We start from the raw sequence: 15,870 nt of genomic DNA on the forward strand, positions 1-15,870 counted from the left end.
CACGTTGTGCGACGTTTTTAGCTCATGTGGGGAGGACAATTATCGGTTTTTAATGTTTCGGCTCTTCTGGTGGGAGATTTTGTTACAAGGAAGAAAGTACGCCATTGGTGGACCAGTATAGCTTTAAGAGGATTAGTGTCAAGATTCTTGGCAGGAGTAAGTGAGCAGTCAGTTCCTTACTAACAAGAAATTAAAGACATCGTCTCTGGACTTGGCACTGAACGCATCAGTACTATGCAGCTTTCAGTCTCAACTGGGCCAGCAGATTCCATTAGCAAGGCGGGGGTCCAGTGCTTGAGTCCTCCGCAAGACGGTTCTGGTAGCCACACACGATATCACTGATCTGCTTACATCGAACCCCGGTAGTGGCGAGCATAACATGTCAGGACCACCATGAACTGAAAGTTCAGAATCATTTTCGGATTCACTCCCTCTGGGGCCAACTTGATACACGCTTCCTGATGTCGCAGTCCCTCACCTGGGGAATGCTAAGGACTGCCAGCCCATGTCACTGTAAGTTCTGGGCATGCTTCAGCGACCACCATGCGGCGCAGCAGTGGAATGTTGTGTGTCACGGGGAACGGGAATCTTGGCTAGACGACCCATTTAACAAAGAATGGTAAAAAACTCTATGAAAAAACCCTCAATATTATAGTGTGCTGAATGAAGTTAGATGCACTGCTTTTGAGGTGGAACAGTCATTAGCGGGGAGCCTATGGGGTATTCGCCACATCTCAGTTGTCTAGGTGGACTTATTTCCCTAGCTACTCGTGTGACCGAGATGGAATCCTCGAAATTTTCTTCTCATCCTCCCCCCTGCGGGTTGGATGGGGTGCTGGTAGGTACCAATACCCAGTCTGATGAGAGACCACACGTAACTAGTCCTCCAGACTCAGAACATGTACAGATTTCTCCACTCACTAGTAACAGAAAGCTGATAAGGTATCGCCTTTTCGTATTCAAAAGGGGTTAGAGGGCACCGCAGGTACATCGAAATACCTCAAGTGATTGCGTATTGGAACGCTGTTGGTTGAAACTGCTAATTCCCAAAAAGCGACATACCTCTGAAAAGCTAAACGTCTTGGCGAAATGCCATAGAAACGGAGCTCCATAACACCTTAAATTACAGCACATATGTTGTATCATGAAGAGATCTGTTCGACATTCCCAATGAGGAACTGAGAGATGAGTGGGCACAAGAAGGGACCTTTGATGTGCAAAATATATTGAAAAGGGTGGATAAGGATCTTTTAGCATCTAATTCCTTCCCTTACCTTCAATAGCACGAAACTCCCAGAGCACATCAAGAAAGGTTTCCTTCTCTTAAGCATATGGCCCTATGTCCCCAGCTCTGTTTTAAATGCCAGCACCTTGGGCACACCACTTTATGATATAAGGGTGAAGCAACTTGTGGAAAAAAAGGCAAAGCTGCCCATGAGGAATTTGGTTGCTCCTCTCCTCCAAAATGTGTAGTTTTCTCTGGGGGTGACCCTCCCTGGAGTAGGGACTGCAGTATCTTTCTTGACGAAAGAGAGATGCAGAAAATTAAAACATCGAAGAGCATCTTATATGGTGAAGCCAAAAAAAGGAATCCGTATTCAGGCCATAAGTGGCCCATCAGGACCATCCGACCGCCGTGTCATCCTCAGCTGAGGATGCAGATAGGAGGGGCGTGTGGTCAGCACACCGCTCTCCCTGTCGTTATGATGGTTTTCTTTAGATGGAGCCACCGCTATTCGGTCGAGTAGCTCCTCAATTGGCATCACGAGGCTGAGTGCACCCGAAAAACGGCAACAGCGCGTGGCAGCCCAGATGGTCACCCATCCAAGTGCCGTCCACGCCCGACAGCCCTTAACTTCGGTGATCTGACGGGAACCGGTGTATCCACTGCGGCAAGGCCGTTGCCCATGGTGAAGCCAAGAAGATCTATAAAGCGATGCAGCCTTCCACCTTTACTACATCTTTTGCTTTGGCCCTTAACAAGCTTATTTCGAAGACAACACTTCTGCACAAACGGAGATTGGTTGTTTAAACAGTAGTACCTGCGTCTGTCAGTGCATTTGTCAATCTGCAGTGGTTTCAGAGCCCATAGCCCTCCTCAGAAAGTCAGAGTAAGTGACAGTTGCCACCACTGCGGAGATCCCAGCACCTCAAAAGGCAGTGCCAGGTGTAAAAACCAGGCACAGCCTCCACTGCTGCTGTGGTACCTCCTACAAAGCCCCCCCACCCCCGCCCCCACCCCCCCCCCCCACCCCGACCAAAAAGCAAATGTAAAGCTTCTACCTTAGGCGAAAACAGGCAGTAGACCGTCAGCCAATGTCGATACTGTTATACTTGATGATTCTACTGGATCTGCTTCAGAGCCATGGGTTGCAATTTTCTTGCCCTAAGACTGAACTTCCACCTTTTGCAGGCTCCCCATGGCGACGAAACACATATTGAAGTGCTACCGCCATGACATGTCACTGCCATATTATAGCGGAACGTACATGGTTTCAGGACTCATGTAGAGCAACTGAAACTTCTGTCTCAGGCACACCCCCTGTGATTGTGTTTACAGGAAAAACATTTCAGAGCCAACTGGCACTCCTGTGCTTTGGGGCTGGATCTTTCACTGAAAGGATAACCTGACTTGGGAAGGAGCTAAGGGAGGAGTTTCTGCATTCGTCAATAACACACGGCTCTCCCTTGTTCTTTCCTTGGTTTCTGACCTACAAGTAGTAGCTATTTCTGTTCATGTGGGCCAGAATATCTTCTCCCTGTATCTACCTCCACAGGATGCAACAGCCTCTGAGGCTTTATTGAACAACTCCCTGCTGCATGATTTCACTGTCCATAATATATTATAGGGCTTGTATTATACTTGCCATAGAGGTCGGGTGTTGGAGAACAGTATGATGTCTCATGAGCTGTGGATCCTGAATCCAGGCAGTCCCACTCACTTCTCGGTTGCTACTATGTCGTCCTCAGCTATCATCCTCTCTTTCTGCTCTCCCGCCTTTGCAGACAAAGGATGGTCGGCAATAACTAATGAACTGCATTCCAATGACCACTTCCCAATGTGAATCCACCAACGATGGAGGTTCACTTGAAGAGAAGCTAGCAAAATGAATGGTCAGCAGGGCTAACTGGACACTGTTCAGGCAGCTGGCTGTGTCTGAACGTCGCAACAGCCTCCAGGAATGGGTGGTCCACATAACTCGAGTTATCAACCATGCCACTGACTAATCCACCTCAAGTCTGCAGGTTGTCTTGGGAGGCAACCAGTACCTTGGTGGATTCATGAAAGCAATTCAGATACACAGGAGAGGCCACTCAACTACAGACAAACTGACAAACTTGCAAGTTTTGAGAGCCAGGGCTCGATCATAATTAAGGAGAGCAAGAGGAGGTCATGACAAGCGTTTCTGTACTCCATCGCGTCGGAAGGATTTCGGTAAACACAGTAATTTACCAATAGCATCAGTGCAGAAACAAGGGTGTCTCCAGACAACACCCAGAGACATATCTCAGAAAACAGCAGATAATTATGCAGCGACTATGGCCAGTGTCAGTCAGTATCCAGTGTTTTCCACTACCGTGCGACTGCAGAGAGAGTCATGCTGGTCTACAGGTCGCAATATTCTGAGTCTTGCAACTATCCTTTCTCCATGTGGGAGCTGGAGTCGGCACTGTCCGACACTCGTGATACTGCACCCAGTCACAACCAGATCCGGTAATGCACGCTTAGACACTTGCCAACAGTATCAATGGAAATCCTCTTCGAATGTTTCAATTTTATAAGGCAGTCAGGCAACTGAGAGGCAATTCTGATACTTGTCCTCAAACCAGGAAAGGACTGCACATGGTCCAGTAGTTGTCAGAGCGTCACATTAACAAGCTGTGTAGGAAAGGGTGCAGAGCGAATGATTAACCATCGTCTGGTCTCAGAGATAATTCAACTCCTTAACCGGTCTAGTGCGGATTGCTGAGATTTCGATCCACTGTTGACAACCTGACTCTGCTATAGGCGGCTATTCAGCAGGCTTTACTATGTAAATATCACTGTCTCGCTATATTCTTTTATATCATAAAGATGTGCGGCATTTCTGGGAGACACAGTATTCTAGAGGAACACAGCATTTCGTATCCACTTCCCCATCTTCATACGGTTCTTCCTGTCTCAGCGCTTTCTTAGATCCTGAGTTGGTGACGTGCTGTTGGATCGTTTTGAACAGGAAAATGTTGTTTCTCAGGGCACCGTTTAAAGTGTTACCGACTTCGCCATGGGTAAAACAGCATGACGTCTACCACAAGAAATCCTGTACAGTGAATATTATGTGTGGACAATTTAGCTGTTTTCTGTTACTCCTCCAGTGTTACAACAGTGACGTGTCAGTTGCAACTTGCAGTGCGGAGGTTAGTGGAGTGGGTTGCAATGACGGGTTTTCAGTTTTCTATAGATAAGTGTGTGTGTTCATTTTAATCCTTCTCGTTGTATTTGTAATGTACCTGAATTGCATGTGTGCAACACGATTCTCCCTTTTGAAGACTCTGTGCGGTTTTTGGCTCACATTTTTTTCTTCTAGCTGTCGTGGTTACTATACCTGAAAGACGTGAAGGTAAGGACCCAGAAGGTACTGAATATTCTGAAGTGTCTTAGCCACAGGTCTTGGGGAGTGGAAAGGACTCTTCTGTTCCCGGTTTATAGGGCTTTCGTTCGATCACGGCTGCACAATATTCTGGTCAGCGAGGCCATCGTACCTGAAAATCATGACGCTGTACGCTGTGAGGGGATCAGGACCAGCCCCACTGCAGTGTTCGTGCTGAGGCTGGTGAACCGCCACTTACTATCCGGTGGCAGTTTCTCATGCTGCGTGGGAACTGTCAGCTCCTGGCTACTCCCACTTCCCCAGCATACCATGCCGTTGCTCGTCCAGCTACAGAACGCCTCTTTACAAACCGTCCACGGGCAACGAGGCCATTTATTATCCATGGTAAGTGTGTGCTCGAGTCCCTCAGTGCGCGGCATGTCCAGGCTCAAATCCGTCGTTTTAATCGACTACCACCCTCATTTCTGCAGAGGCCCAGAGTAATCTTAGATTTAGTGCAGGAGTGACTTCACTACTGCTACTGTTTTAATGCGTTATTTTCGACGTTTTAAATGAGCAGCACAACTATGTAGCTGTCTTCGCGGATGGCTCTAAAAAGGGGGACTCCATTTGTCGCTGTGTTCTTTTGTACTTTTTCAGGTCGTTTCCTGAAGATTTACTTGCCTCCAGAGTTCACTGTATTTGATCCCGAACTATCTACGTTTTTGAGGGCGCTGGAGCAGATGAGATATGCCATGTCTGCTAAATTCCTGGTCATTCGAGTACTAAATTTTTTGTCTCTTCTGACTCCTTGAGTCCCCTTCAATCTCTGCACGCTTGTATCCATCCGATAAAGTAGTCCAAAATAATCAGGATGCCCTCTTCCAGCTACAACGGCTGGGGAAGGAGGTTTTTTTCAGCTGGGCGCCAGGGAATATGGGAAATGGCAGACAACAAGCCGAAAATGGGTAAAATGGCTCTGAGCATTATGGGACTTAACTTCTGAGGTCATCAGTCCCCTAGAACTTAGAACTGCTTAAGCCTAACTAACCTAAGGACATCACACACATCCATGCCCGAGGCGCCGTTCCAGACTGTAGCGCCTAGAACCGCTTGGCCACTCCGGCCGGCCATGACAATAAGCACCATCTAGTAAAGCCTACAAGAGAGCGGTGGTGTATTCTTCTTCCAGCCACTCAATCGGGACGAGGTTCTCCTTACTCGTCTCAGCACAGGCCACTGTCCTATGACGCATGGCTTCCTGCTTCAGCGAGAGGACCCTGCAACGTGTGGTGCTCGTGCTTGTGGTGTACAGATCACTGTGCGCCTCATTTTGCTGGACTGTGTTTTATTTTGTTAGCAGAGGGCGACAGTAGATTTGCCGATGGATCTGTCCTGTGTTTTAGGTTACGTTCGAATGAATGTGGTGAGACTTTTAAGGTTTCGTTACATGGCCAACTCGTTACCTATAATTTTAGGGACATATTCTTAATGTGTTAACAGGGCGACTGGTTCACCCACGTTTTTTGTAAGTGGTCATCCTGTCACATTTCTCTGTATCTTTGTTTCAGGTCTTATATGGTATCACGCCTGTTTTAAGCCCAGGTATAGCACCTTTGACACTTTCTCAGTTGACTTCAGCTATGTGAACTACAGCTATTGAGTGGCTCCATGCGAGTGAGGCGGCAGTCTGTGAATGGGCGTCATTTTGTAGATTTCGTCCTCTCTGAGTACAATAATTTTAGAAACCTTAACCACATGCGTTTGTTTTAATGGGGTAAAGAGGGCTGAGACTCGCCCCATTGAGGGCCTACCAACGCAGAGTCTCCACTAAGAAAAAACATGTTCATACACTTCTCTATCCACTCGTTAACTGCTAGTCCGTCCAACCACAGAATCTCTTCGCGAGGGCGCAGAGCGCTGTCAGCGATATTTATACAGTCTATAGCGCAGCCAACATACAAAAAAGTTACTTACAACATGTCGAGACAATTTCACTACCTGAGGTACATGCTCATGGGCTAACTCCGTCCCTACCAAGTAATTTCACCAATGGGAGGTTTGTTTACTTACTTCTCATAGTCAGTATTCAATGTTTGTAATTTTGGTGATTTCATGACTTATTTAGATGCTTGTTCATATCATGCCTTTTTGTCAGAAACATGGATCACTTAAAATGTGTCTTTTAAAAATATTAGATATGACCAGGAAGAGACTATCTACTCCAGTCAATCAGCACATGGGTGTTCCCCACCTTCAGCTACATCTACATGAAAACTCTGTAGTTCATAATTAAGTGCCTGGCAGGGGGTTTATACAACCACATTTTACCTGCTTCTCTACCGTCCCACTCATGAACAGCCCGCGGGAAAACTAAGTCTTAAATCTTTCCGTGGAGCTCTGATTTCTCTTATTTTATTATGATGCTCATTTTTCTGTATGTAGGTGGGAGCCAACAGCATATTTTCCCACTCTGAGGAAAATCTGGTGATCGAAATTTCATGAGAAGGTCTTGCCGCAGCGGAAAAACACCTTTGTTTTGGTGACTGCCGCCCCAATTCGTGTATCATATCCGAGGCACTATCTCCCTTATTTCGAGATAATGCCAAAGAAGATGCCCTTCTTTGAACTTTTTCGACGTCCTCTCCTATCTGATGCGGATTTCACAGAGCGCAGCAGTACTCCAGAAGATGATGGACAAGTGTAGTTTAAGCGGTCGCTTTGCTAGATTTGTTACATTTTCTAACTGTTCTGCCAATAAATCGCAGTCTTTTGTTTGCGCTTGCTCCAAAACATTATCTATGTGATGGTTCCAATTTCAGTTATTCGTAGCTGTAATTCCTAAGTACTGTATTTAGATTTGCGTGCTTTATCGTGTAACTGAAATTTAGCGGATTGTTTATAGTACTCATGTGGATCACTCCAGAGATTTGATTATCTACAATCAGTTGTCACTTTTTGCATATTATAGATATCTTGTCTAAATGATTTTGCAATTTGTTTGAATCATCTGATGAGTTTACAGTGAGGTAAATGGCAGTATCGGCTGAAAACGATCTAAGAGGATTGCTGAGATTGTCTCCTAAATTGTTTATGTAGTTCAAATCAGAAACAACAGAGGACCTGTAACACTTCCTTAGGGAACGTCAGATATTACTTCTGTTTTACAAGATGACTTCCTGCCAATTGTTACGATCTTTGACCTTTCTTACAAAAAATCACGAATCCAGTTGCACAACCGAGACGGTACTCTATAGGCACGCATTTCAATTAGAAGTGCGAAGAACGATGTCAAAAGCCTTCTGGAAGTATATAATGTCTTTTTGACGTCCCCTGTCGACAGCCCACATTAGTTCGTGAGAATAAAGAGCTACTTGCGTTAGATCCAGTTGTGTTTCATAAGAAAGTTATTCTCTGAGTCCGTGATGACTGTCAATAAATCGTTACTTCGAGGTGATTCATAATGTTCGAGCACAGATTGCTAGGGCTGTGATCCTCCACAGCGTTAATCATTCCGTTGCGAACATTTGTTCCAGCATCGGATATTAAGTGTGTGTCTGCATCACGATTATTTTTGATTTACTTCTCTCAAGCACATGTGACGTTTCGCCCTTCCATTTTTTATCAATACCAGCTCCTGTAGGAAAATACGACACTCTTTTTAAACACCGTGCAGGACTGCTATTTTATTCCGCTGGTTCTTTCTGATTACGTCTAAAGGCTACCTCTCCATACATCGTTCATCGTAAAAATATCAAACACAATCGCTATGATTGGTCAGCAGCCATAGCACACGTTCACTGGTGCTGTTGCGCTCTTGGAAGTACGTCCAAATTATTTATTAGATATCTTATCAGTGTGTCACTATAAATGAAACTTCAAAATATTCTACTGTATTAACACTCTGAGACGTATTTCTTAATCATACTTTGACTACGTAGTTTGCATTTGAAAAATCGTGTGCAATCGCAGTCTCTGTACTGTTGTGCTCCGGTTGCCGCGCTGTTAATACGTATTGTGAAATTGGCCGACACGGCTTCCTGCTTCGTTGTGAAACAAGCGCACAGAACACCGTTAGCAGTGCTGAGAAACAAATTGTTTTTAACGATTTTGACAAGATTACGGAGAAAATTGGCTTTGTAGTTTTGCGAGAAACTGTATATACTAAATAAAGGATTCGTGGATCTGTAGCAATGGAGACAAGTAATCAAGAACACTGCGATTCGAATCACGCTTTGGTTTTTCTTTTTTTTTCGCTCATTCCGAATAACTAGAAAATTTAAGTATAAAATTCATCAAAAACATGCTAAATAACACGAACATTTTCTCATCAAAAAATGCACATCGTCTTGTTACTAATTACATATCGCATACAGGTAGCAGTAGCAGGCCACGACACAAGAAGCAATAGGGAAGTAACCGATTTTGTGACATTTACGAGTTCCTAACCAGGAGAGAATTTTATTATATGATCTGTGTGCTTTAATAGTTTAGTTTCTTGTGTTTCTGCGTGTTTATTTAATATCTAATAGCCACAGTTTTCGCGTTTTCGTTTGCGTCGGAAAATAAGTCTATTTTGTGACGTATTACAAGTTCCTTATCAGGGGCTAATTATTTAGTTTCACCTGAGTGCTTCGGCAGTTAGGTTTTTTGAATCTCTGCTTGTTAATCTAATTTATTAGACACAGTTCCTGCGTTTTCGTTAGGGTTTACAATAGAGCTGCACAGCTCGTGCAGATAGTCCGTTTATCTGCATAGTTTAGTTTTCCACGGTCTTTAGTATGGACAGGGACAGCGATTGTTGCGTGCAAAAATGGTTCAAATGTCTCTGAGTACTATGGGACTTAACTTCTGAGGTCATTAGTCCCCTAGACCTACTTAAACCTAACTAACCTAAGGACATCACACCCATCCATACCTGAGGGAGGATTCGAATCTGCGACCGTAGCGGTCGCGTGGTTCCAGACTGTAGCGCCTAGAACAACTCGGCCACCCTGGCCGGCTGTTGTGTGCAGGTGGCGACACTTCGCTCTCAGCTTCAGGCTGTGATGGCTTCGGTTACACAGCTTGAGGCTGCAGTGGATGGGCACCACTGTTGTGGGCCAGCCGTGCAGTTCCAACGGACTTCAAGGACGTCCGAGTCCTCCGATCGGTCCTCACCGGTGGAAAAACCTGTTACTGCTCGCACTGGGGTTGACCCCTCACCTGTGGTCAAGTGGCAGGGCGTAGGAGGCGGCGAAAGACTTCGCAGGGGCGCACGTAAGGTTCGTCTGACAAACAGGTTCCAGGCGCTGTCTGTGGCTGTGGCTGACGCTGTCGCTGAGCCAGATGCTGTCGCGTGTCCTATTTCAGAGGAAACCTCTCAGCCTTCAAGATGCGGACAATCACAGAGGTTGGGAGCTTCAACGTTAGGCGCGTTATGGAGCCCCTTTGGGACATGGCTGCCAGGAAGGAAAAGAAAACCAACGTGCACTCCCTGTGCATACCGGGTGGAGTCATTCCAGATGTGGAACGGATCCTCCCGCATACCACGAAGAGCACAGGGTGCAGCCAAATGCAGGTGGTGGCTCACGTCGGTACCATTGACGTGTGTCACTTTGCATCAGAAGAGGTTCTCTCTGGTTTCGAGCGGCCAGCAGGAGTTGGCTTTGAAGTTTTCGGGAAACTGTGTGTACTAAATAAGGATTTGTGGATCTGTAGCGATGGAGACTAGCAATCGAGAACACTGTGATTCGAATCCCGCTTTTTCGTTCATTTCGAATACCAGGAAAATTTAAATTTAAAATTCATCAAAAACATGCTAAATAACACAAACATATTCTTATCAAAAATGCACGTCTTCTTGTCACTAATTACTTATCGTATACATGCAACAACCCGAGCAGCAACAGGGAAGTAACTGTGGTAAAGGCTGCCAGTCTCGCTAGCAAGATGAAAAAAATGGTTCAGATGGCTCTGAGCACTATGGGACTCAACTGCTGTGGTCATCAGTCCCCTAGAAGTTAGAACTACTTAAACCTAACTAACCTAAGGACATCACACACATCCATGCCCGAGGCAGGATTCGAACCTGCGACCGTAGCAGTCGCGCGGTTCCGGACTGAGCGCCGAGAACCGCTAGACCACCGCGGCCGGCGCAAGATGAAAGCAGAGCTGACCATCGACAGGACCGATTGCGGACCTCTGGTGCAGAGCCGACTGGAGGGTCTGAATCAGAGGCTGAGACGGTTCTGCGACCGTGTGGGCTGCAGATTCCTCGAAGGATGGTTGGGTTTCGGGCTCTGCTGAATAGGTCAGGTGTTCATGTCCACCATATGCAGTGTAGCGGGACATTGAATTTCGCCGCGCTACACTCGTCCCCTCAAGATGTAAATTATACCGTCGCAGCGGTATAAGCGCTCGACGGCACAGAAAATAGTAAAATTCTACCTCTTTTTTGTTTTCTATACGTTTCTTTTTTTGTGTCTCGAGAGCGGAAGCTTAAGGCAGACGTAAAAATCTTATTAGCTAGTCTTGATCTGATTTTAATGTGTAGTCATATTGAGGAAGTTTTCATGAAATTCGGAGGATGGAAGTAGCAAAGTAAATTAAATTGCATTCAGTATCAAGATGATTTTCATTTGTATAAATTAGTGATTCCTGTACAATTGCAAGATTGCGGAGCAGACTTTTCACGCAGAAATGAAGTAGGAGATTTTTGAAGACCTGGACGCCGCACGAAAAAAGACATGTTAACATGGTAAATGATGAACTTTTATCTACGCCATTTCCCCCTGTCAGTTACATTTTGTTATTCTCTGTTCTTTTTCAATAATTTTTGTAGTGGAAATTGGTTTAACTTTTGCTCAAAAGCGCCACAAGGACCACTCCAACAATAGCTTTTCCGAATCACGAAGTCCTATAGCTTTTCTGTAATACGAAGTCCGATTTGCAACATTTACGATTTTAAAAAACCCCTTTTTATTCACCATTTCATACCACATTTTCAACCTTTTCTTTTCTTCTCATCTTCTTATTTTAATAAACACTACAGCAGGAGGCGGCTACACGGGTAGCAGGAAGTGTGTGGCGTGGACTGGGCAGTTTTTTATGTTAGATGGTCTCGGGAAAACACAAGAAGGGCTTCAGCCACAAAGGGTGCAGGCCGAACACAGGAAGAACGTAGATAATGGAACCATCGGAATAACAGTTGTAAATTGTCGTGGCTATGTTGGGAAAGTACCAGAGCTCCAAGAGCTAATAGTACGAGGTGCATTCAAGTTCTAATGCCTCCGATTTTTTTCTATACCAATCAGGTTGCTTTCAGAGTATGCTGATGCATTAGCTCCGTACTTGCAATCATATAGAACCGTTAACTCAACGAAACATTCGTACCCAAAGACTGGAAAGTTGCACAGGTCACACCAATCTTCAAGAAAGTTAGTAGGAGTTATCCACTTAATTACAGACCCATATCTTTAACGTCGATATGCAGCAGGATTCTGGAACATATATTGTGTTGGAACATTATGAACTATCTCGAAGAAAACGGTCTATTGACACACAGACAACATGGGTTTAGAAAACATCGTTCTTGTGAAACACAACTAGCTCTTTATTCGCATGAAATGCTGAGTGCTATTGACAATGGATTTCAGATCGATTCAGTATTTCTTAATTTCCAGAAGGCTTTTGACACTATACCACAAAGGCGGCTTACAGTGAATTTGCGTGCTTATGGAATATCGTTTCAGTTATGTGACTGGATTTGTGATTTCCTGTCAGGGAGGTCACAGTTCGTAGCAATGGACAGAAAGCCATCCAGTAAAACAGAAGTGAGTTCTGGCGTTCCCCAAGGTAGTGTTATAGGCCCTTTGCTGTTCCTTATCTATATAAACGATTCGGGAGACAATCAGAGCAGCCGTCTTAGGTAGTTTGTAGAGACGTTGTCGTTTATCGACTAATAAAGTCATCAGAAGATCAAAACAAATTGCAAAACGATTTAGAAAAGATATCTGAATAATGCGAAAATTGGCAGTTGACCCTAAATAACGAAAAGTGTGAGGTCATCCACACGAGTGCTAAAAGTAATCCGTTAAACTTCGGTTACACGATAAATCAATCAAATATAAAAGCCGTAAATTCAACTAAATACCTAGGAATTACAATTACGAACAACTTAAGTCAAAAGGAACACACAGAAAATGTTGTGGGGAAGGCTAACCAAAAGCTGCGTTTTATTGGCAGGACACTTAGAAAATGTAACAGACCTACTAAGGAGACCGCCTACACTACACTTGTCCGCCCTGCGCTGTGTGGGATGGACTACATCGAAAAAGTTCAAAGAAGGGCAGCACGTTTTATACTATCGTATTATCGCGAAATATGGGAGAGAGTGTCACTGAAATTACAGGATTTGGGCTGGACATCGTTGAAAGACAGGCGTTTTTTGTTGCGACGGAATCTTCTCACGAAATTCCAATCATCAACTTTCTCCTCCGAATGCTAAAATATTTTGTTAACATCGACTTACATAGGGAGAAACGATCACTACGATAATAATGGAAATCAGAGCTCGTACTGAAAGTTATAGGTGTTCGTTCTTTCCACACGCTATACGAGATTGCCCCCCCCCCCCCCCCCTCCCATGAACCATGGACCTTGCTGTTGGTGGGGAGGCTTGCGTGCCTCAACGATACAGATAACCGTACCCGTAGGTGCAACCACAACGGAGGGGTATCTGTTGAGAGGCCAGACAAACGTGTGGTTGCTGAAGAGGGGCAGCAGCCTTTTCAGTAGTTGCATGGGCAACAGTCTGGATGATTGACTGATCTGGCATTGTAACATTAACCAAAACGGCCTTCCTGTTGTGGTACTACGAACGGCTGTAAGCAAGGGGAAACTACAACCGTATTTTTCCCGAGGGCATGCAACTTTCCTTTATGGTTAAATGATGATGGCGTCCTCTTGGGTAAAATATTCCGGAGGTAAAATAGTCCCCCATTCGGATCTCCGGGCGGGGACTACTCTCGAGGACGTCGTCATCAGGAGAAAGAAAACTGGCATTCTACGGATCGGAGCGTTGAATGTCAGATCCCTTAATCGGGCAGGTAGGTTAGAAAATTTAAAAAGGGAAATGGATAGGTTAAATTTAGATATGGTGGGAATTAGTGAAGTTCGGTGGCAGGAGGAACAAGACTTCTGGTCAGGTGAATACAGGGTTATCAATACAAATTCAAAAAGGGGAAACGCAGGAGTAGGTTTAATAATGAATAAAAAATAGGAGTGCGGGTGAGCTACTACAAACAGCATAGTGAACGTATTATAGTGGCCAAGACAGACACGAAGCCCATGCCTACTGCAGTAGTACAAGTTTATATGCCAACTAGCTCTGCAGATGACGAAGAAATTGAAGAAATGTGTGATGAGATAAAAGAAATTATTCAGGTAGTGAAGGGAGACGGAAATTTAATAGTCATGGGTGACTGGAATTCGACAGTAGGAAAAGGGAGAGAAGGAGTGATGGGTGACTGGAATTCGACAGTAGGAAAAGAGAGAGAAGGAAACATAGTAGGTGAATATGGATTGGGGCTAAGAAAAGAAAGAGAAAGCCGTCTGTTAGAATTTTGCACAGAATCATAGATAACACTTGGTTCATGAATCATACAAGAAGGTTGTACACATGGAAGAATTATATAATGGTAATACAGAGATTTAGGAACTAGGTCTTAAATTGCAGGACATTTCCAGTGGCAGATGTGGACTCTGACCACAATCTATTGGTTATGAACTGTAGATTAAATGTGAAGAAATTGCAAAAAGGTGGGAATTTAAGGAGGTGGGACCTATAAACTGACTAAACCAGAGGTTGTACAGAGTTTCAGGGACAGCATAAGGGAGCAATTGACAGGAATGGGGGAAAGAAATAAAGTAGAAGACGAATGGATAGCTCTGAGGGATGAAGTAGTGACGGCAGCAGAGGATCAAGTAGGTAAAAAGACGAGGGCTAGTAGAAATCCTTGGGTAACAGAAGAAAAATTGAATTTAATTGATGAAAGGAGAAAATATAAAAATGCAGTAAATGAAGCAGGCAAAAAGGAATACAAACGTCACAAAAATAAGAGCGACAGGAAGTGCAAAATGGCTAAGCAGGCATGGCTAGAGGACAAATGTAAGGATGTAGAGGCTTATCTTACTAGGGGTAAGATAGATACCGCCTACAGGAAAATTAAAGAGACTTTTGGAGAAAAGAGAGCCACTTGTATGGATATCAAGAGCTCAGCTGGAAACCAAGTTCTAAGCAAAGAGGGGAAAGCAGAAAGGTGGAAGGTGTATGTAGAGGGTCTATACAAAGGCGATGTACTTGAGAACAATAATATGGAAATGGAAGAGGATGTAGATGAAGATGAAATGCGAGAAACAATACTGCGTGAAGAGTTTGACAGAGCTCTGAAAGACCTGAGTAAAACAAGGCCTCCGGAGTAAACAACATTCCATTGGAACTACTGACGGCCTTGGGAGAGCCAGTCCTGACAAAACTCTACCATCTGGTGAGCAAGAAATACTTTCAGACTTCAAGAAGAATATAATAATTCCAATCCCAAAGAAAGCAGGTGTTGACAGATGTGAAAATTACCGAACTATCAGTTTAATAAGTCACAGCTGCAAAATACTAACGCCAATTGTTTACAGACGAATGGAAAAACTGGTGGAAGCCGACTTTGGGGAAGATCAGTCTGGATTCCGTAGAAATGTTGGAACGGCAAACCTACGTTTCTCGCATTTGTAGACTTAGAGAAAGCTTTTGACAATGTTGACTGGAATACTCTCTTTCAAATTCTAAAGGTGGCAGGGGTAAAATAGAGGGAGCGAAAGGCTATTTATAATTTGTACAGAAACCAGATGGCAGTTATAAGAGTCGAGGGGCATGAAAGGGAAGCCGTGGTTGGGAAGGGAGTGAGACAGGATTGTAGCCTCTCCCAGATGTTATCCAATCTGTATATTGAGGAAGCAGTAAAGGAAACAAAAGAAAAGTTTGGAGTAGGTATTAAAATACAGGGAGAAGAAATAAAAACTTTGAGGTTCGCCGATGGCATTGTATTTCTGTCAGAGACAGCAAAGGACTTGTAAGAGCAGTTGAACGGAATGGACAGTGTCTTGAAAGGAGGATATAAGAGGAACATCAACAAAAGCAAAACGAGGATAATGGAATGTAGTGGAATAAAGTCGGGTGATGCTGAGGGAATTAGATTAGGAAATGAGACACTTAAAGTAGTAAAGAAGTTTTGCTATTTGGGGAGCAAAATAACTGATGATTGTC

The 15,870-nt window shown here is 44.4% G+C and overlaps 1 pseudogene; it reads right to left on the reverse strand.

Moving 5' to 3' along the window:
- Positions 1-1,788: 1,788 nt before the first annotated feature.
- Positions 1,789-1,906, reverse strand: LOC126279195 (5S ribosomal RNA; annotated as a pseudogene).
- Between the last annotated feature and the right edge of the window lie 13,964 nt (positions 1,907-15,870).

The sequence above is a fragment of the Schistocerca gregaria genome, chromosome 6, assembly GCF_023897955.1.
Source record: "Schistocerca gregaria isolate iqSchGreg1 chromosome 6, iqSchGreg1.2, whole genome shotgun sequence".
Taxonomy (NCBI): domain Eukaryota; kingdom Metazoa; phylum Arthropoda; class Insecta; order Orthoptera; family Acrididae; genus Schistocerca; species Schistocerca gregaria.